We start from the raw sequence: 21,035 nt of genomic DNA on the forward strand, positions 1-21,035 counted from the left end.
AAGGGATCAGATGCAACATGGTTTTCAGTAAGTGCAAGAGAGCGTACAAATATGGGTGTGTCTTTTATTCACCTTTTTTGAAAGCCAGCCTGGGCTACTCATCATCACGTTTGCCTTGGATCATGATATCAAAGGTTTTCAAGTAAGCCTTTCAAATGAGGTTTGTGTTACTGGTCAGGGAATACAAAGGACTACATGTGCCTCCATATGTTGCTGACCAACAATTCCAATCACTCCCTTCCCTATGGTGAGAGATTGTGAGGGTTGCAGTCCAAAAAAATTTGGGTGAACACATGTTCTCCATCAAATCAATCCCTTTGATTTGAACAGCTTCTGTGCACTTTCAGAAGAACCAGAAACATTAGTAGAACAGCAAACAGACATGCAAAGTTCTTCCCTCATAAAGAATGAAGAAGAAAATGTATTGTCAAAGGCTTTCATGGCTGGAATCACTAGGTTCTTGTGGGTTTTTTCGGGCTATATGGCCATGTTCTAGAGGCATTTTCTCCTGGTGTTTCGCCTGCATCTATGGCAAGCATCCTCAGAGGTAGTGAGGTCTGTTGGAATTAGGAAAATGGGTTTATATATCTGTGGAATGGGGCAAAGAGCTCTTCTCTGCTAGAGCTGGGTGTGAATGTTTCAACTGACCACCTTTATTAGCATTTGAAGGCCTGGATGAGCCTGGGGGAATCTTTTGTTGAGAGGTGTTAAGATGTGCCCGGTTGTTTCCTCTCTGCTGTTTTGCTCTTTGCCCCACCCGAGTCATTCCACAGATATATAAACCCATTTTCCTAATTCCAACAAACCTCACTACCTCTGAGGATGCTTGCCATAGATGTAGGTGAAACGTCAGGAAAAAAATGCCTCTAGAACATGGCTATATAGCTCGAAAAAAACCCACAAGAACCCACTGAAGAAGAAAATGTTTACAAATTAGCTTTTCCCATTAACTCAAGACAGTAAAGTTATGGGAGAAATACAAATGCTTTCTTCCTAAGAAATCTAACACAAGGTATTCTGCTGGTGGGCTTTCCACAGCATGGCACTTGGCTACCTACTGTGTGAACAGCATGAATTCCACAGACCCTTCATCTGAACCAGCAAAGTCTACCCATAGTATTTTATTTCAAAAAATAAGTGGGGGGGGGGGGGCACCAGCCTTTTGCCTACTTGTTTCTCAAGCTGGGCGTTTCTCAAGCTGTGTTCCTCCAGAAGTTTTGGACTTCAGCTCCTAATAATAATAATACAAATAATAAACTTTATTTGTAGCCCACTACCATCTCGTCAAGGCGTCAAGGGACTTGGTGCGGCTTACATGAGGCCAAGCCCAAAGTACATCAAACAAAACATCAATAAACACAACATCAGTAAACAGTCAATAAAATACAAATCTTATAAATCACATAAACAAAAACAATCAATAGTGACATAAACAATTTTAAAAATGGCTGGGCCAAACGTAATAGATTAAATTGAAAATATGCTGATGTGAACAAGGTAAAATATAACTAGGATAGGACTTTTTGGAGAGAAATGAGGGAGCACAGTCCATCCAAAGTCAGTATTAAAGTGCATTGTGAGGACATATTGCTGAGAGTTCTCCTTATTCTGGGAAGGCACACTGGAACAACCACATTTTCAGGCTCCTCCTAAAGACTGCCAACGTTGGGGCATGTCTAATGTCCCTGGGGAGTGAGTTCCGGAGTCGAGGGGCCACCACCGAGAAGGCCCTCTCCCTCGTCCCCACCAATCGCGCCTGCGAAAGAGGTGGGAGCATGAGCAGGGCCTCGCCTGATGATCGAAGAGATCGTGTGGGTTCGTACAATTCTTGACAACTAGTAAGCTGGCTGGGATTTCTGAAATCCAAAACACCTGGAGGAGAACAGTTTGAGAACCACTTCTTCAGAGGAGGACAAAACTAGTAGAAGGGAGCCTTCACACATGGTGTACTATAGAAATCTCTTTCAAAGATGCTTAAGATTTTGATGACAACCCTTGAAAATCCAAAGGGCTAATCAGGATAGCAACTGGATCTTTTAAGACAAAATAATGTTTTTCCAGAGGCAGGTGGACAGTTTCAATCACAAGCTATATCCATTTGTGCCATGAAGCAGTCACCATACCTCACTTTATAAGCACCCTTAGAGAGCCACAGTATTTTATTATTTATTTATTTCATATTCTTCTATCCCGCCCTTATCCCCACAAGGGGGACCAGGGCAGCCTCACATAGGTATCAACGATGCTTGCAATGTATACATCATAAAGATACAATTAAAACAGTAAAACACTAAAAACATTTTTAAAACATCATACAAATAAGCCAATAAATTCATTTAACAATAATATTAGAGTGCCAGTAAAACCAAAAATCAATCCGGGAAACCCAAACTTTAAAGGGATTAAGGCAGATGATTAAAGAGTAAACTAGACTCTCCTTGTTACTGCCATTCTGATTTCTTTGAAACTGGCAAGCACATTTACATTAGGAACACAGCATCATATGGGTTGGAGTCCTGGCAACAGCTGAAATGTTTTAATGTATGTTGGCTGTGATGAATTCATTAAAACCTAAAATGTTGAGAACATTCAGACTCCAGATAACTTAAAGGGGGGAAGGGTAGGAAGATGTTACCATATATATTCATGTATAAATGGAACTCGCATGGAAGGGGATAAATGTATGGATTTTGATAAAACCTGTGGATAAGTCAAGGGTCATTCTGCACATTGATATTTTCCACCATTTCCCCACAGCCATCCACCCCTCAGTTAAGTCTACAAATCAGCAGACTTTAGTAGGTGACTTAAATTGGTACTTCTTGTCATGTGCCTTTAAATCAGTGGTTCTCAACCTGGGGTCTCCAGATGTTTTTGGCCTTCAACTCCCAGAAATCCTAACAGCTGGTAAATTGGCTGGGATTTCTGGGAGTTGTTGGCCAAAAACATCTGGGGACCCCAGGTTGAGAACCACTGCTTTAAATAGTTTCCAACCCATGTTGACCCTAAAAACCAACCACAGGGCTTTTGTTGTTGTTGCAGTATTGGTTCAGAGGTGGTTTGCCATTGCCTTCCTGTGAGGCTGACAGAGTGTGATTCACTCAAGGTCACCCAGAGAGTTTCATGGCTAAGAAGGGATTCAAATATTGGTTTCCAAAGTCATCGTTCAATGCACAAATTGCTACATAACATTGGCTCTACATATATAAAAATCTGGGAAGCATCAGCAAAAAGTAAAGCCATGCTCTAATCAAATCGTATTTCTTTACTTTACGATCTTGTGTATACTGAATAAAACACTGTTATGCTGTTGTTGCTGCCACCTTAAATATATTGTATACTTTTTATTATTTTCTTTATTAACTGTCTGGGGAGGTTGTCTTGTCTTGACAGGCACAGAAATATACTTAAATAAACATAAGAAGCCTTCTTTTTCACAAGCTGCAGACTTTGTTGAATGGAGGCTGCTCAAGTATTTACATGAGCTCAGAGGAGAATGGAGATGATGCAAAAGCTCTGCAACCTCTTGTTGCACTATTCAAATATTTCACTGAAAACAAAAGCATTCTGAGGCCTGACAAAAGATTTGCAAAAAAAAGAGCGGCATGTTTATCTTTCTATGATTCACTTCCACACCCTACTTTCTAACAAACTTCACAAAAAAACATCACAAAGTCATTGCGAATCTAAACTAACAATCTCATGGAAGAGTTGTTAAAGCCAATGTGGGCGTATCCCACCTGGAACACAACTACAGTCAGTTCACCACATATACTAGGGTGAGGAGTATAGAGCCCATGTGAAAGTGGAAAACCACACACAGAAATTCCTAGACCTTCCAGCATGACTCTATGGCCAGCTTCCACTGGAAGTTGACCACAGAATTGCACTGAAGGACCTTTGGAAAAGGTGCTCTCTTTAGAAATTTTGAGGACCACCAGATAGGAAGTTGGCCATAGTCACACTGGAAGGCCTGGAGATTCCTAGGGTCCACATTTTTTATCAAGTCCATGAATAATCAAATCTGAAAAAGTTATGAGGAAACATGTATAGACCATGTGACACAATAGTTAGAGTAAGGCTTGGGAATATGTGGTTGAACTCCAATTCTTATCAATCCTAGCAAGGTTGACCAAAAGCGAAATACATGGTGTTTCAAAACGACAGACCCAATTTCAAAGCAATATATTTCACAATGGCAACATGTTACAACGACACAAAAAGTTACAAATGGTTTAATGACTTATCAGATTTCACTATTTTGAGCCACAAACACATCTAAAAAAATAACGCTGTAACTTGAGAATATCTAATTAGGCCTTACGTTGCAGGCCTGCCATCTTGTGAATGACTGAGTCTAGGGGCTGTTTGTGTGCCCCACCCTTACAAGGCAGTTCATAGTTGCAGATATATATAGCAAGTTCAAATCAGGTACATATTTTTGAAACACACTAGATTTTTAGTTGATTTGAAATGGCCCATCTAACCTCAGTTCAAAGCAGATATTGTGGATTATGTGCCTTGATTTTGGGGGGCCCTTCCACACAGCCCTATATCCCACAATATCATGGCAAGAAATGGAGCACCCGGAGATGCAGTGGGTTAAACCCCTGTGCCGGCAGGACTGAAGACCCACAGGTCGCAGGTTTGAATCCGGGGAGAGGCAGATGAGCTCCCTCTATCGACTCCAGCTCTTCATGCGGGGACATGAGAGAAGCCTCCCACAAGGATGATAAAAACATCAAATCATCCAGGCGTCCCCTGGGCAACATCCTTGCAGATAGCCAATTCTCTCACACCAGAAGTGACTTGCAGTTTCTCAAGTTGCTCCTGACATGACAAAAAAATGGCAAGAAATGCCACATTATCTGAGTGTGGACTCAGATATCCCAGTTCAAAGCAGATTTCTGCCTTAATATTCTGGGATACAGGGCTGTGTGGAAGGGTCCCGAGTGATATGGCTGTGTGGAACAGGGGTCCTCAAACTAAGGGCTGGGGGCCGGATATGGCCCTCCAAGGTCATTTACCTAGCCCTCGCTCAGGGTCAACCTAAGCTAGGTGTGAATGTTTCAGCTGACCACCTTCATTAGCATTTGAAGGCCTGGCTGAGCCTGGGAAAATGTTCTGTTGAGAGGTGTTAAGATGTGCCTGGTTGTTTCCTCTCTGCTGTTTTGCTGTTGTAATTTTAGAGTTTTTTAATACTGGTAGCCAGATTTTGTTCATTTTCATGGTCTCCTCCTTTCTGTTGAAATTGTCCACATGCTTGTGGACTTCAATTGCTAATGAAGGTGGTCAGCTGAAACATTCACACCTAGCTTCAGCAGAGAGCTCTTTGCCCCACCCCAGTCATTCCACAGATATATAAACCCATTTTCCTATTTCCAACAGACCTCACTACCTCTGAGGATGCTTGCCATAGATGCAGGCGAAACGTCAGGAGAAATGCCTCTAGAACATGGCCCTATAGCCCGAAAAAACCTACAAGAACCTAATTATTGTATTGTTTTAAAGTGTTTTTTGCACTACAAATAAGATATTTTTCAAATTTTTCAAATTATAATCCATCCCTCCAACAGTTTGAGGGGCTATGACCTGGCCCTCTGTTAAAAAGTTTGAGGACCCCTGGTGTGGAAGTACCTAAACTATCTCTCAAAGAGAGAAAAATGGGGGAGGGGGGTAAAATGTGGAGAAAGGAAGAACTGTTTACGCTCCTCTTCAAGTTCCTCTGATAAAAGCTGAGATATCAGTGTAATAAATCAAGCACATGGTGATGAAGACAAACGTAACAAGCACTGAATACCTGCACTCAAACGCATATAGAAATTAGCTCTTCGCTCCACAGAGAGTGTCAGTGAGTGCCCCTGATTAAACTGCAAACTCCAGAGCTCCATGGGGTGTAACCATGGCAGCTAAAATAGAATCATACTGCTATAGCTGTGTGGTGTGACTGGCCCCCAGGGCAGTTAATGGAGTCTGTGGTTTTTGAGAACCAGAGAGGAATTGCGGAGGCTGCTGAACAGGTTGATTCACATCTCTTCCCCCAAGGCCCCGCCTCTGGATCTGCTGGCCCTCTCCATGTTCTCCAATTCCTTGCATTGAACGGCCATGGTTTTCTTTCTTCTTCAAGGCGCCTGGACTCTGCAGAGTTGGAAAACAGAGCAAGGAAAAGACGACACAGGGAAGCAGGCCAGCCCCACACCCAGGGAGGGATGTGGGGCCAGAATAGTTGCACACCATGAAGCTCTGGATGGAGGAGACAGTAAGGATTAATAGGACACACCAGCATGACACAGGAAGTAGGGCAGCTTCCAATGGGGAGGCACCACAGTAAGAAACCAAAACACAGAGGGATAGAAAGTGGGACATGAATGCACTCCAAAAGTGGGGTGGGCAAATTGGTAGGTCCTACTTCCTTCCATAGGGTTATTATTAAGGAATCTCAGTCCTCTTTCCTAGTCAAGGAAGGAGGCCTTTCTCAGCCCGCAGGGAAGCACAGCGACACCCATTACATACCACACTGGCTGCCAGGCCACACTGCCTCCCAGTTGCACAGCTGCCTCAGCCACGACCGGAAACAGGAGCAAGATTAGAGGGGAGGAAGAGGAAGCCAAAAGGTGGGCGGTGCCCTTGGAAGAGTCTCCCCGCCGCCCAATGGGAAGCAGCCCTTCCGCAGCCTGGGGCGGGAAAAGCCTCCAGACAGGCAGCTGCAGGGAAGGCGGAAGTGGTGCCGCGATTGGTGGCGGTGCCTGTCACTCAAACACAGGGTGGGAGGGGAGAGAAGAGGGAGCATTCATAGGAGTTCCTTCCCCCCTTACTCTAGACACAAACTTTTATATCCTACAGTATATGCATTTTTGAGAAAAACTGAGGGCCCTTCTAGACAGGCCCTACATCCCAGGATCTGATCCCAGGTTTTCTGTTAATCCCAGATTATCTGACAGTGCAGACTCATATAATCCAGTTTAAAGCAGAAAAAAGCGGTTGCTCAACTCTGAACTCAAGAACGAAAAAGGGAATGTTGGTGAGCAGGAAAAGAGATTTAAAGATGGGCTCAAAGCCAACCTTAAAATCTCTGGAATAGATACTGAGAACTGGGAAGCCCTGGCCCTTGAGTGAGGTCAGTTGTGACCAGCAGTGCTGGAGAATTTGAAGAGGCACGAGTAGAGGGCAAAAGAGAGAAGCGTGCCAAGAAGAAGGTACATCAAACTAACCCTGACCAGGATCACCTTCCACCTGAAAACCGATGCCCTCACTGTGGGAGAACATGCATGTCATGAATAGGGCTCCACAGTCACCTACGGACCCAAGGCCAGTACACTGACCTTGGAGGACAGTCTTACTCGGGCAACGAGAGATTGCCTAAACCAGCTAAATCAGAAAACTTGGAATCAGATCCTGGTATATAGGGCCTGTCTGGAAGGGTCATGAGATAAAACAGTTGGTAGCATAAGATCTTCTAGGCCAGGGGTTCTCAAACTTTTGTCCAGGGTGGTACAAAGGACTCTTGTCTGCTGGAGCTAGGTGTGAATGTTTCAACTGATCACCTTGATTAGCATATAATGGCCTGACTGTGCCTGGAGCAAACTTTTGTTGAGAGGTGATTAGATGTCCTTGTTTGTTTCCTCTCTGTTGTTGTGTTGTTGTAATTTTAGAGTTTTTTTAGTACTGGTAGCCAGATTTTGTTCATTTTCATGGTTTCCTCCTTTCTGTTGAAGTTGCCCACATGCTTGGGTATTTCAATGGCTTCTCTGTGTAGTCTGACATGGTGGTTGTGAGAGTGGTCCAGCATTTCTGTGTTCTCAAATAATATGATGTACCCAGGCTGGTTCATCAGGTGCTCTGCAAATCTTCTGTTACAGAGTAGGGTGACTAAAATGTTAAAATGTCAAAAACTGTGACACATGCCTTAGGGAGCTGCGTTTGTTTACTTGGAGTAGGGAAGACTGAGAGGTGGCATGATAGCGATTTTCAAACATTTGAAAGAATATAATTTAGAAGAGGGAGTGTGCCTGTTTTCTGTTGCTCCAGATGCTAGGATAAGAAACAATAAATTGAAAGAGAGATGCTGCGTAAACATTAGGAAGAATTTTTGATGGTAGAAGCTGATTGACAGTAGAATGTCCTGGATGCACGGTATCAAAGTACTATTATTGTGTAGCATGAAAGGTGTAGTGGTATGTTGTAATGGTGTGCCTTGAAACCCTATAATAGGGTTTTCTGGGGCTGAGAGTATGTGACTTACCCAATGTCATCAAGTGGTTTCCTTGGGCAAGCAGAGGATCCGATCCCAGTCTTTAGAGTTGCAGTCCAATGATCAAACATTACAATCATTGATTCGTATACAGAACAATAAAGAACTCAAATACTGCCAACCAATTTCAGTATCATTACACCAGGCTAGACTTCTTCCTGTCCATCTAGCCTAGTATCATCTGCTTCTATCCCAAGTGGTAGCAGTTATTGGTGAGTTGAGTGGTACTTTGCCCAACATGTGTACTTCTACTTGCTAGAGAACCCAGGAACCATCAGCATCATATCTGGAAAGATCTTTAGTATCAATGGATGTTCTGACCTAGCAAATTGATGTTCTGACCATACAAGAACAGTCTGTTAAATTCACTTTAATTAATGGATTGTGACATCTTTGGCCCTCAAGATGCTTTTGGACTACACCTGCCAAAATCCTCAACCCATAATCCGGCTTTGCTGGCTGGTTCTCCAGGCTTGTGTGATGAAATTGTTCACTTAAACTCATGGTGAAACAGAAACCTGTGAGCATGTTTCCAATCAATGTGACACTATGGTTATATTGGACTCCTTTAATCAATGTGATGCATTATAACAATGGGTTGGTTACCATGTAGGATTGCCATAAAGACAGTGTCTCTTATCTTGGATATACATAGACCAATAGAGAGACTCCTTGGTGTCCCATGGGATTTGGTTCACCTGTAGATACCAAAATCCATGGATGCTCAAGTTCCATTATATACAAGTAATATGATAAAATAGTGTCCCTCATATGGCATATGAGGGACACTATTTTATCATATGATAAAATAGTGTCCCTATTTTATAATATGATAAAATAGTGTCCCTCATATGGATAAAATAGTGTCCCTCATATAATCCGCCCTGTCCCCGTGGGTGAGAAGGGCGGACTATAAATACTGCAAATAAATATTGGTAAATAAATGAATAAAATGGTAAAATCAAGATTTGCTTCTTGGATTATAAAAAATATTTTCAAGCCATAGATTGTTGAATCCGTTGATGAAAAATCCATGAATATGGAGGGCTGACTGTATATTTTATGTGGATATTAATGTTTTGTGATATTTTAAAAATAATTGCCATCTCAGTTTGTTCTCCCAATGAATTTGGAACTAAAGAGTCTGAGCTAAATTGCAGAGTAAATGTTCAATTCATACCCATTTACCTGGGAGTGAGTTCCCAAGATCCAATGCTCTACTTACATTTTACTAGACCTGACAGGATTGCCCTGTGACGGCCCTTCTACACTACATATAAAATCCAGATTCTGCTTTGAACTGGATTATATGGCAGCATACACTCATATAATCCCGTTCAAAGCAGATAATGTGGATTATCTGTTTTGATAATCGGGATTATATGGCAATGTAGAAGGGGCCTAAATCACATGTCCTTTTCTCATCTATAGAGAAGAGAATGTTGGCTGTGGTCTGGATGTGTTGAATGTTTTTTTTTAAATGATTTGCAATGATTCTCTAATGAGTACTTCCTTCCTTGAAGGCTTTTAAACAGAGGCTGGGGCCCCTTCTACATTGCAATATACAATTCAGATTATCTGTTTTGAACTGGATTATATGGCAGTGTAGACTCATATAATCCAGTGCAAAGTAGATAATGTATATTATGTGATTTTATGATCTGGATTATATGGCTGTGTAGGAGGGGCCTGGGTGGCCACCCATTGAGGGTGCTTTGTGCTTTTCCCACATGGCAGAGAGTTGGACTAGATGGTTCACATGGTCTCTTCCAAATCTATTATTCTACTAGCTTGGATACCCGGTGGTGCCTGAGTTATTTGAAAAAGGCCTTGTTTGTTTTGGGGTGTTAGGTAATATCATTTAGTTAATTATTAGAAAGAATAGATTTCATTTTTTATGAATACTCCCATTAGAAAATACATAATTAAAGTCACGACAGAGTTATATACAGCATAGTAAAATAACAGTACTCATATTGGGAAACGAAAAGATCAAAGAACAGAACTGCATCATCTCACTACCTCTGAGGATGCTTGCCATAGATGCAGGTGAAACGTCAGGAGAGAATGCCTCTAGACCATGGCCATACAGCCCGAAAAAACCTACAACAACCCAGTGATTCCAGCCATTAAAGCCTTCGACAATACATAGAACTGCATAAGCTTAAATGTCCCCCCACACTTTTTTTTATATATACCCTGAAAAAAACTTAATAAAAGTTTATTTTTTTAAAAAGATTTCTTTTTTCAACAGAAACTTTATTGTGGCAACCAGGAGAAAAGAAGCTCCGTTTGTCTATCAATAAATGTTGTTTTAATTTCATGAAAAAATACATAACGATGTGGGTGAACTATAACCTGTTTGTGGAGGCCAGAGGCTGTCTGTGTAAGTGGACACCTCCGCCACATACACATTTTTCAATTTTATTATGTGTATAAATAAATGAGTATCTGATTCCCAAAAAGATAAATGCCTGTTTTTGCTTCTACCTCCACTTTAATCCAAAAGTTTATGCACAAGCTCATGTGACCAGCTGTGATTTCTACTCTTCTTAGAAGAGGGCTCAAAAAATGGGGAAAGGCACCTTGGCTACTAGAATAATGAAGAAATCTAGTCTGAAAACAAAAGGTTTTCATTCGCAGTTTACTTATTCTATAAATTGATTTAATAGTGCCACTGTCTACAACGCACATTGCAACATTAAAAAGCCAGAAAGACCAGTATCCACTAATAGCAGTGATGCAAATGTATCTAAACATATAGACATTCAAGTGATAATAACTATTTATTTATTTGACCAGTCATATGACCATTTCAAAATACAACATGGGTAAAAGACAAGGCAAAAAAGTAAAGGACAGAAGCTGACCTTCTATTTACAGTCAGAATCTTATTTTCCTGGTTCTTCTTTCAGGAAATCTGCTCTTTTCTTAATAGCTTTCAGAATAAAAAGGCTTACTCTGATTATGCTGGATCTTTCCTGTCCTTGCAAGAGGAATGCCATTTCTGTTGGAGGACCTGCAGTTGGATAATATCGGGTGTAACTATCTGTATCGCAGTTCAGTATATGCTGGACAATCAATTAAGAAATGTTCAATATCTTCCACAGTTTGTTCTCCCCATAAGCAGAATCGTTCACTTCTTGGGATGTTACGGTAACACCCGGTTTGCATCTTAATACTGAGTTTTCAAACCTAGCTCTACTATATATTCTTCCTAAGGGTAGCGGTAGTGGAATAGTCAGATAGTGTTCTAAATGAATATTCCTTTTGTGGGAAGCTAAGAATCTTGTGGCAGAAGACCTACCTATGCTTGCTAGATCCAACTGAGCATAGATATCTCAAGAGCACTTGCTTTCCCTTAGGTCAGTGTTTCTCAACCTGGGGGTTGGGACCCCTGGGGGGGGGGTCGCAAGGGGGTGTCAGAGGTGTCACCAAAGACCATCAGGAAACAGTATTTTCTGTTGGTTATGATAGTTCTGTGTGCTAAGTTTGGTTCAATTCCATCATTGGTGGAGTTCAGAATGCTCTTTGATTGAATCTGAACTATAAATCCCAGGAACTACAACTCCCAAATGTCAAGATCTAGTTTTCCCAAACTCCACCAGTTGATCACATTTGGGCATATTGAGTATTTGTGCCAAATTTGTGCCAGATCCATCATTGTTTGAGTCCACTGTGGTTTCTGGATATAGGTAAACTACAACTCCAAAACTCAAGGTCAATGCCCACCAAACCCTTCCAGTATTTTCTGTTGGTCATGATAGCTCTGTGTGCCAAGTTTAGTTCAATTCCATCATTGGTGGAGTTCAGAATGCTCTTTGATTGAATCTGAACTATAAATCCCAGGAACTACAACTCCCAAATGTCAAGATCTAGTTTTCCCAAACTCCACCAGTTGATCACATTTGGGCATATTGAGTATTTGCACCAAATCTGTGCCAGATCCATCATTGTTTGAGTCCACTGTGGTTTCTGGATATAGGTAAACTACAACTCCAAAACTCAAGGTCAATGCCCACCAAACCCTTCCAGTATTTTCTGTTGGTCATGATAGTTCTGTGTGCCAAATTTAGTTCAATTCCATCATTGGTGGAGTACAGAATGCTCTTTGAATTTAGGTGAACTATAAACCCCAGCAACTACATCTCCCAAATGACAAAATCAAAACTACAGTTATGAATTAGCAAAAAAAATGTTATGGTTGGGGGTCACCACAACATGAGGAACTGTATTAAGGGGTCACGGCATTAGGAAGGTTGAGAACCACTGCCTTAGGTCCTAGATTGTTCAGAAATTTTAGCCAACTCCAGGTACTTCAAAGATAACCACCTGAAGCCTAACCCTGCCAAGACACAAATGTGTGCTTTCCACCTACGCAACCGTGAAGCCAACAGGAAATTGAAAGTCACCTGGGAAGGTCAAGAGCTTGAACATTGTTTCCATCCTAAATATTTCTGTGTCACCTTAGATCAAACACTAGCATATAGGAATACTGCTTGAACACCATTAATGTTTTTAATGTTTATGTATGTGTATATGAATTCTTGTCCCGGCATTGAATGTTTGCCGTATATATGTTACTAGCTGTGCCCTGCCACGCGTTGCTGTGGCCTATAGTAAAACTTATCAAAGTTGAGGTAGATATCTGGACTATTATGAAAGAGAGGTACCTACCTATTCCTTCCCCCTTTTCCTCCCCCTTTCTCTCCTTTCTTCCTTCTCTACCTCTTTCTTTCTTTCCTTCTTTCACTACTTGGTTTCATCCTTCTCTCTTTCCTTCATTCCCTCCCCCTTTCTTCCTTTGCCTTTCTTCCCTCCCTGTTTGCTTCCTTCTTTCGCTTTTTATTTCCTTTTATTTCACCACCATCATAACAATAACAATAATGCAATGCATTGCCTCCGGGACCTGACACCTCTCCCATTCCCCCTAAAAGGGTCTCATAGGAATAATAGCATCATAATAATCATAGAAATAACAACCTTTACCCGCCACGCATTGCTGTGACCAACCTTCCCTCTTTCTCTCCTTCTTTCCCTCCTTCCTTCCTTCCCTCCCATCTTTCCTTCTCCTCTTCCTTCTCTATCTCCTTCCTTCCCCCTTTTTCTTTCTCTTCTGGCCTCTTTCCTTCCTTCTCTCTTTCCTTCTTTCCTTCCCTCCCTCTTTCTCTACATCTTCCCCCTTCCTTCACTCCCTCTTTCCTTCCTTCATTCCCTTTTTTCTTTCCTTCTCTCCTTCCTTCCTTCCCCCTTTTTCTTTCTCTTCTGGTCTCTTTTCTTCCTTCTCTCTTTCCTTCTTTCCTTCCCTCCCTCTTTCTCTACATCTTCCCCCTTCCTTCACTCCCTCTTTCCTTCCTTCATTCCCTTTTTTCTTTCCTTCTCTCCTTCCTTCCTTCCTTCCCCCTTTTTCTTTCTCTTCTGGTCTCTTTTCTTCCTTCTCTCTTTCCTTCTTTCCTTCCCTCCCTCTTTCTCTACATCTTCCCCCTTCCTTCACTCCCTCTTTCCTTCTTTCATTCCCTTTTTTCTTTCCTTCTCTCCTTCCTTCCTTCCCCCTTTTTCTTTCTCTTCTGGCCTCTTTCCTTCCTTCTCTCTTTCCTTCTTTCCTTCCCTTCCTCTTTCTCTACATCTTCCCCCTTCCTTCACTCCCTCTTTCCTTCCTTCATTCCCTTTTTTCTTTCCTTCTCTCCTTCCTTCCTTCCCCCTTTTTCTTTCTCTTCTGGTCTCTTTTCTTCCTTCTCTCTTTCCTTCTTTCCTTCCCTCCCTCTTTCTCTACATCTTCCCCCTTCCTTCACTCCCTCTTTCCTTCCTTCATTCCCTTTTTTCTTTCCTTCTCTCCTTCCTTCCTTCCCCCTTTTTCTTTCTCTTCTGGTCTCTTTTCTTCCTTCTCTCTTTCCTTCTTTCCTTCCCTCCCTCTTTCTCTACATCTTCCCCCTTCCTTCACTCCCTCTTTCCTTCTTTCATTCCCTTTTTTCTTTCCTTCTCTCCTTCCTTCCTTCCCCCTTTTTCTTTCCCTCTGTCTCTCATTTCTTCCTTCTCTACCTCTTTCCTTCCTTCCCCCTTTTTCTTTCTCTTCTGCTGTCTCTCTTTTCTTTCCTTCCATCTTTCCTTTTCTTTCCTTTTCTTCTTCCTTCTTTCTCTAACTTTCCTTCCTTCCCCCTTTTCTTTATCTCCCTTTCTCTTTCTTCCTTCTTTCCTTCCTTCCTGTCTTTCCTGGATTTTGACAGGGCGGGAAGGGGTGCGGTGGGGTTTGGAGGTGGCGTGAAGTAAAAGGAGGTAAGATTGGGGCAGGCGAGTGATGGAGCGTGAGGTTGTGTGTGTGTGTGCGGCAGCGGGGGGAGTGATGGAGCGTGGGGTTGCGTGTGTGTGTGCGGCAGCGGGGGGGAGTGGGGTTGCGCGCGTGTGTGTGGCGGTGAGGGAGTGATGGAGCGTGGGGTTGCGTGTGTGTGTGTGCGGCGGGGGGAGTGATGGAGCGTGGGGTTGTGTGTGTGCGTGCGGTGGGTGTGTGTGTGCGGGAAGCCGCGCGGCGGGGCTTGGAGTGGGCATGGCCTCCGCAGAGGGAACTGTGTGTGCGCGCCAGGGAACTTGCGGCTGGGCACCAATGCGCATGCTCAGTTGTTTTGCCGTTTTGTGAGTGTGTTGTTGTGTTGTTTTTCATTTTGAGTAGATATGTTTGTACCTTATGGGTTGTGTTATGGGCATGGGAATTTTGGTTAAGTTTCGTTGGGGGGTTTGTGAGTTTTGTTGATTTGCCGTTTTGTGAGTGTGTTGTTGTGTTGTTTTTCATTTTGAGTAGATATGTTTGTACCTTGTGGGTTGTGTTATAGGCATGGCAATTTTGGTTACGTTTCGTTGGTTTTTTTTTAGTTTTGTTGTTTTCCCGTTGTGTGAGTGTGTTGTTGTGTTGTTTTTCATTTTGAGTAGATATGTTTGTACCTTGTGGGTTGTGTTATGGGCATGGCAATTTTGGTTAAGTTTCGTTGGTTTTTTTTATAGTTTTGTTGTTTTGCCGTTTTGTGAGTGTGTTGTTGTGTTGTTTTTCATTTTGAGTAGATATGTTTGTGTTTTGCTGTTTTGTGAGTGTGTTGTGTTGTTTTTCATTTTGAGTAGATATGTTTATACCTTGTGGGTTGTGTTATGGGCATGGCAATTTTGGTTAAGTTTCGTTGGTTTTTTTATAGTTTTGTTGTTTTCCCGTTTTGTGAGTGTGTTGTTGTGTTGTTTTTCATTTTGAGTAGATATGTTTGTACCTTGTGGGTTGTGTTATAGGCATGGCAATTTTGGTTAAGTTTCGTTGGGGTTTTTTGAGTTTTGTTGTTTTGCCGTTTTGTGAGTGTGTTGTTGTGTTGTTTTTCATTTTGAGTAGATATGTTTGTACCTTGTGGGTTGTGTTATGGGCATGGCAATTTTGGTACAGTTTCGTTGGGGTTTTTTTAAGTTTTGTTTCCTCGTTGGATGCCCCTAACAAATTTATATATATAGATGCTCCGCCCTGAGTCCCCTTCGGGGTGAGAAGAGCAAAATATTAATATTTTGAATAAATAAATAAATAAATTAGCTGCACACAATAACATCCTGCGGAAACTAACTGGCAGCACATGGGGTGCAGACCCAAAATTAATAAGAACATCAGCCCTAGCTTTGTCTTACTCAACTACCGAGTATGCCTGCCCTGTTTGGCATAAGTCTGCCCATGCAAAGCAGGTGAACATAGCATTGAATAAAACATGCAGAATAATCACAGGATGTCTTAAACCTACACCTGTTGATAAACTCTACAAGCTAGCTGGCATTGCTCCCCCCCCCCCCATGTGCGACGGGAAGTTGCTGCTAAATGTGAGAGAAATAAGGTTGAACACTGTGAAAGCCACCCACTACATGGCTACCAGCCTCCAGTAGACTCAAATCAAGGAAAAGCTTTATGAGAACCACTACTCTTCTTGGCATCTCCCCAGCAACAGCAAGGGTATCCCTCTGGACAGCTAAACCAGGAAATCCCAACTGGATGCCTCCCCACAAGGGTCTTCCTCCAGGGCAAACCAAGAATGGGCAACTTGGAAGTCCCTGAACAGACTCAGAAGTCGAGTGGGTAGATCAAAAGACAACCTGGCAAAATGGCACTACCTAAAAGAATCCCGCACCTTGTGTGACTGTGGAGCAGAACAGACAACTCCGCATCTGTTTGCTTGTCCACTATGCCCTGCCTCATGTACAGAGGAAGAGTTGTCGGAGGCTACAGACAATGCCATTGCCCGTTTTTGGTCAAAGGATATTTAGCCGCCTGCATACCTTCTATTTATCAGTTTTATACTAATTTATGCAATGCTTTTGATACGAAATAAATAAAGGGAACCCATTTTCCTTTTGACAGTAAAAAGCCTGCCAGCCTGTCCAAAGGCATACCATAAATACATATAGATTCAAGGAAGGGAGGAACGATGCAATTATAAAATGAGTGCAAGACAATTATGTAAGAATGTATTGTCAAAGGCTTTCATGGCCGGAATCACTGGGTTGTTGTAGGTTTTTTCGGGCTATATGGCCATGTTCTAGAGGCATTCTCTCCTGACATTTCTCCTGTATCTATGGCAAGCATCCTCAGAAGTTGTGAGGTCTGTTGGAATGAGGAAAATGGATTTATATATCTGTGGAATGACTAGGGTGGGAGAAAGAACTCCTGTCTGTTGGAGCTAGGTGTGAATGTTTCAACTGACCACCTTCATTAGCATTTGATGGCCTGGCAGTCAAAGTGGCAGGTGACACATTAGATGTCAGGCTGCTTAGGCACTTAGCCAGGGTTAGCAGTCATTCTTGTCCTTGTCCTTTCATGTTGAACACAGTTGAATAATGTGGTTTTCTCTCCCATTGGGGAGAAAACTAGGGACCCATCTACACTGCCATATAAAAACCAGTTTTTCTGCTTTGAACTGAATTATCGGGCAGTGCAGACTCATATAATCCAGTTCAAAGCAGTTAATATAGACTTTCGGCTTTGATAATCTGGATTACATGGCAGAGTAGAAGGGGCCTAGGAAGGCAGCTGTCAATGTTTTAAGAGCTCAGCGTAGCAGTCCATTGGCCTGAGCATTGAAGTTCTGGAATGCCTCGAGTTGAATGCAAGATTTGGTGGAAAATAAAATCAAAATCTAAGATTCCATCTAATAGCATGCAGGTGACAGGCATGATAGTACTTTTAATAATTTATTTATATTCCGCCCTTCTCCCTGAGGGGACTCAAAGTGGATCACAACATATAAACAGACACAAGCAAACATTCAGAGCCTTGGTTGTTGTAGGTTTTTTTCGGGCTGTATGGCCATGGTCTAGAGGCATTCTCTCCCGACGTTTTGCCTGCATCTATGGCAAGCATCCTCAGAGGTAGTGAGGTCTGTTGGAACTAGGAAAAGGGGTTTATATATCTGTGGAATGACCAGGGTGAGACAAAGGACTCTGGTCTGCTGGAGTTAGGTGTGAATGTTTCAACTGACCACCTAGATTAGCATATAATGGCCATATAAATACACAAGCATGTGGACAATTTCAACAGAAAGGAGGAAACCATGAAAATGAACAAAATCTGGCTACCAGTATTAAAAAAAAACTCTAAAATTACAACAGCACAACAACGGAGAGGAAACAAACAAGGACATCTAATCACCTCTCAACAAAAGTTTGCTCTAAGTACTGTTAGGCTATTATATGTTAATCAAGGTGGTCAGTTGAAACATTCACACCTAGCTCCAGCAGACAACAGTCCTTTGTCCCACCCTGGTCATTCCACAGATATATAAACCCTTTTTCTTAGTTCCAACAGACCTCACTACCTCTGAGGATGCTTGCCATAGATGCAGGCAAAACGTCAGGAGAGAATGCCTCTAGTCCATGGCCATATAGCCCGAAAAACCTACAACATCCCAGTGATTCCGGCCATGAAAGCCTTCAACAATACATTCAGAGCATTGTTACAATGAAATACAATGACATACAAACAGGCAGACAAAGGGCCCTTCCACACAGCCCTATATCCCAGAATATCTAGGCAGAAAATCCCCCACTATCTGAGTGTGGACCCGGATAACCCAGTTCAAAGCAGATATTGTGGGATTTTCTGCCTTGATATTCTGGGAGACAGAGGTGTGTGGAAGGGCCCAAAGGCAAAGGTGTCTCTATTCATTTCCGGCTCTGGAGGCCGTGCTCATCTCTGGCTCAGGAGGAAGTGCTCATCTCCATTTGCAAGATGAGGAGCCTGCATTGTCCGTAGATACCTCCTAGTCGTGTGGCCAGAATTTCTGCATGGAGTGTATTTTTGCCTTTTTCCACAAAGGCTGTACCTATTGATCTACTCATATTTGCATTTCTTCAAACTGCTAGGTTGACAGGAGCTAGGGCTAACAGTGGGAGCTCACCCTGGCCCACGGATTGGAACTGCCAACTCACCCTGGACCACGGATTGGAACTGTCAGCAGTTCAGCAGCACATAGGTTTAACCCATTGTACCACCTATGGCACCTAGTTTACCCTTTCTCAGCTGGCACTCACGATGGGTCTGAGTGGGGTGGAGTCCTTAGGGATTTTTGGGGTCTGTAGATAGTTTGTAGGTTGTGTTTCCTCACCAGTTTCCCTATGCGGTCACTGGTTCCGTTGATGTATGGCAAGAACACTTTTCCACCCATAGATACAGGCGAAACGTCAGGAGAGAATGCCTCTAAATCATGGCCATATAGCCCGAAAAAACCTACAACAAACCAATTATGTAACAAATAGAAATGCACAAACCAATATCATACACAGTGGGGGCTCGCTTCCAGGACCTCCCATGGATACCAACCCCCATGGACATGTACCAGAGTGACCTCAAGTCCAGAGAGGCATCATTTCATTCATCAGATTCATACAGACGCCTCTGATTCAGATATGGTCGCTTCAAAGCGGAACCGGAAGTAAACTGCGGTGGAATATTTATTAAGCCAATTTAATCCCGGAAGTTAATGCAGAGCAACATTTTGCCTTTTCTCTAGGAACATAATAAAGGTGCTGAGATGAGTTTTGGAAAAAACCCTCCGTTGCTATAGAAACGTCCAAAGAGGTACTGTTCTCACATTCTGTCGTTAGACTTCAGGTTCTCGTTCGAAGTAAAAAAAAAGCTGGATTAATTCATCTGGAGGTTACTCATGTTTCTTTCTGAAAACCATCAAATAAGCAGGATGTGAGCCAGTTCTTCCTTAAACCAAAAAATAAAACCATGTTTAATTACTAGGTGAAATCTGAAGTTTTGTGCTTTGGGTGTGACACATATAGAAATGGGGCCATGTCATCTAATTTCTCTCCTTTCTTCTCCTAATAGGCTTGCCAGGGGGAAAGCCAGAGTCGTTTCCTGTATCTTTAAACAGGAAGCCTAAACTAATGTGTTGTTGTTGTTGTGTACCTCCACTTCCCACTTATGGTGATCCCCAGGGTTTCCTGGGGCTGAGAGAGTGTGACTCGTACACTGTCACTCAGTGTGTTTCCATGGCCGAGACAGGAATCAAACCCTGATCTCTGGAGCCATTGTCCAAAACTCAAAACACAAGGCCACACTATGTCTTGCTACTTGTTACCTAGCAGCACTTACTTCAAATGTAAAGGTAGCTTTGTACTAAGTCCAGAAATAATAATAATAATAATAATAATAATAATAATAATAATGTTTATTTATACCCCGCTACCATCTCCCCAAGGGACTTGGTGTGGTGTATGTTGGTGGACAGGAAAAGAGATTTAAAAATGGGCTCAAAGCCAACCTTAAAAATTCTGGCATAGACACTGAGAACTGGGAAGCCCTAGCCCTTGACCGCTCCAGCTGGAGGTCAGCTGTGACCAGCAGTGCTGCAGAATTTGAAGAGGCACGAATGGAGGGCAAAAGGGAGAAGCGTGCCAAGAGGAAGGCGCATCAAGCCAACCCCGACCGAGACCGCCTTCCACCTGGAAACCAATGCCCTCACTGCAGAAGAAGATGCAGAGCAAGAATAGGGCTCCACAGCCACATACGGACCCACAAGAATATTGGAATACAATCATCCTCGGAAACGAGGGATCGTCTAAGTAAGTAAGTAAGTAAGTAAGGTGCAGTTTACATGAGGCCAAGCCCACAGTACATCAATAAACAAAGGCAATAACAAAATAATCAATACAAAACAGTTTAAAAAATCTCATAAATAAAAATAAACAATAACAATAACATACAACATTTAAAAACCTATGGCCAGGCCAAATTTAATAATTTAAAATTTAAAAAATAATGCTGGGCATGAACAAGGAAGGGTGTAACTAGGACAGAGTTTTCAAAGAAAGATGAGAGCGTGCAGACAATCCTAAATTAATGTTAAAGTGCATTTGAGGACATGTTGCTAAGAGTTTTCCTTATTCTGGAAAGGCACACTGGAACAACCATGCTTTCAGGTGCCTCCTAAAGACTGCCAGCGTTGGGGCATGTCTGATGTCCTTGGGAAGTGAGTTCCAGAGTCGGGGGGCCACCACCGAGAAGGCCCTCTCCCTCGTCCCCACCAGTTGAACTCCAGTTGGTTCAAAATATAGCAGCCCGATTGGTTATGGGAACATCCAGGAGTGAGCATATCACTTCCATACTAAAGTCACTCCACTATCTGTCAATTAGTTTCCAGACAAAGTACAAGGTGTTGGATTTTACCTTTAAAGTCCTACATGGTTTGGGTGCAGGTTACCTAAAGGATCACCTTCTCCCACACAGACAGTCTCTTAGGACACTGACATCCTCTAGGGGACATCAACT

At 42.5% G+C, this 21,035-nt stretch overlaps 1 protein-coding gene and 1 long non-coding RNA gene across 3 annotated transcripts in view; both read right to left on the bottom strand.

The window, feature by feature from the left end:
* Nucleotides 1-6,625, bottom strand: part of BCAP31 (B cell receptor associated protein 31) — a 65,772-nt gene extending 59,147 nt beyond the window's left edge. The window contains exon 1 of one of the 2 annotated variants that reach the window (XM_060763159.2): nucleotides 6,531-6,625. The gene's annotated coding sequence lies outside the window, so the exon portion shown is untranslated. Of the gene's footprint in view, nucleotides 1-6,513 lie in introns of both variants that reach the window. The other variant, XM_060763158.2, reaches the window with a different exon arrangement.
* Nucleotides 6,626-11,018: 4,393 nt separating this feature from the next.
* LOC132766532 (uncharacterized) lies at nucleotides 11,019-19,173 on the bottom strand. The gene is made up of 2 exons (XR_010909272.1): nucleotides 19,077-19,173; nucleotides 11,019-11,270 (listed from the first exon to the last, which is right to left on the bottom strand). It is a non-coding gene; the product is annotated as an uncharacterized lncRNA (long non-coding RNA).
* Between the last annotated feature and the right edge of the window lie 1,862 nt (nucleotides 19,174-21,035).

This window comes from Anolis sagrei, chromosome 2, assembly GCF_037176765.1.
Source record: "Anolis sagrei isolate rAnoSag1 chromosome 2, rAnoSag1.mat, whole genome shotgun sequence".
NCBI classification, from domain to species: Eukaryota; Metazoa; Chordata; class Lepidosauria; order Squamata; family Dactyloidae; genus Anolis; species Anolis sagrei.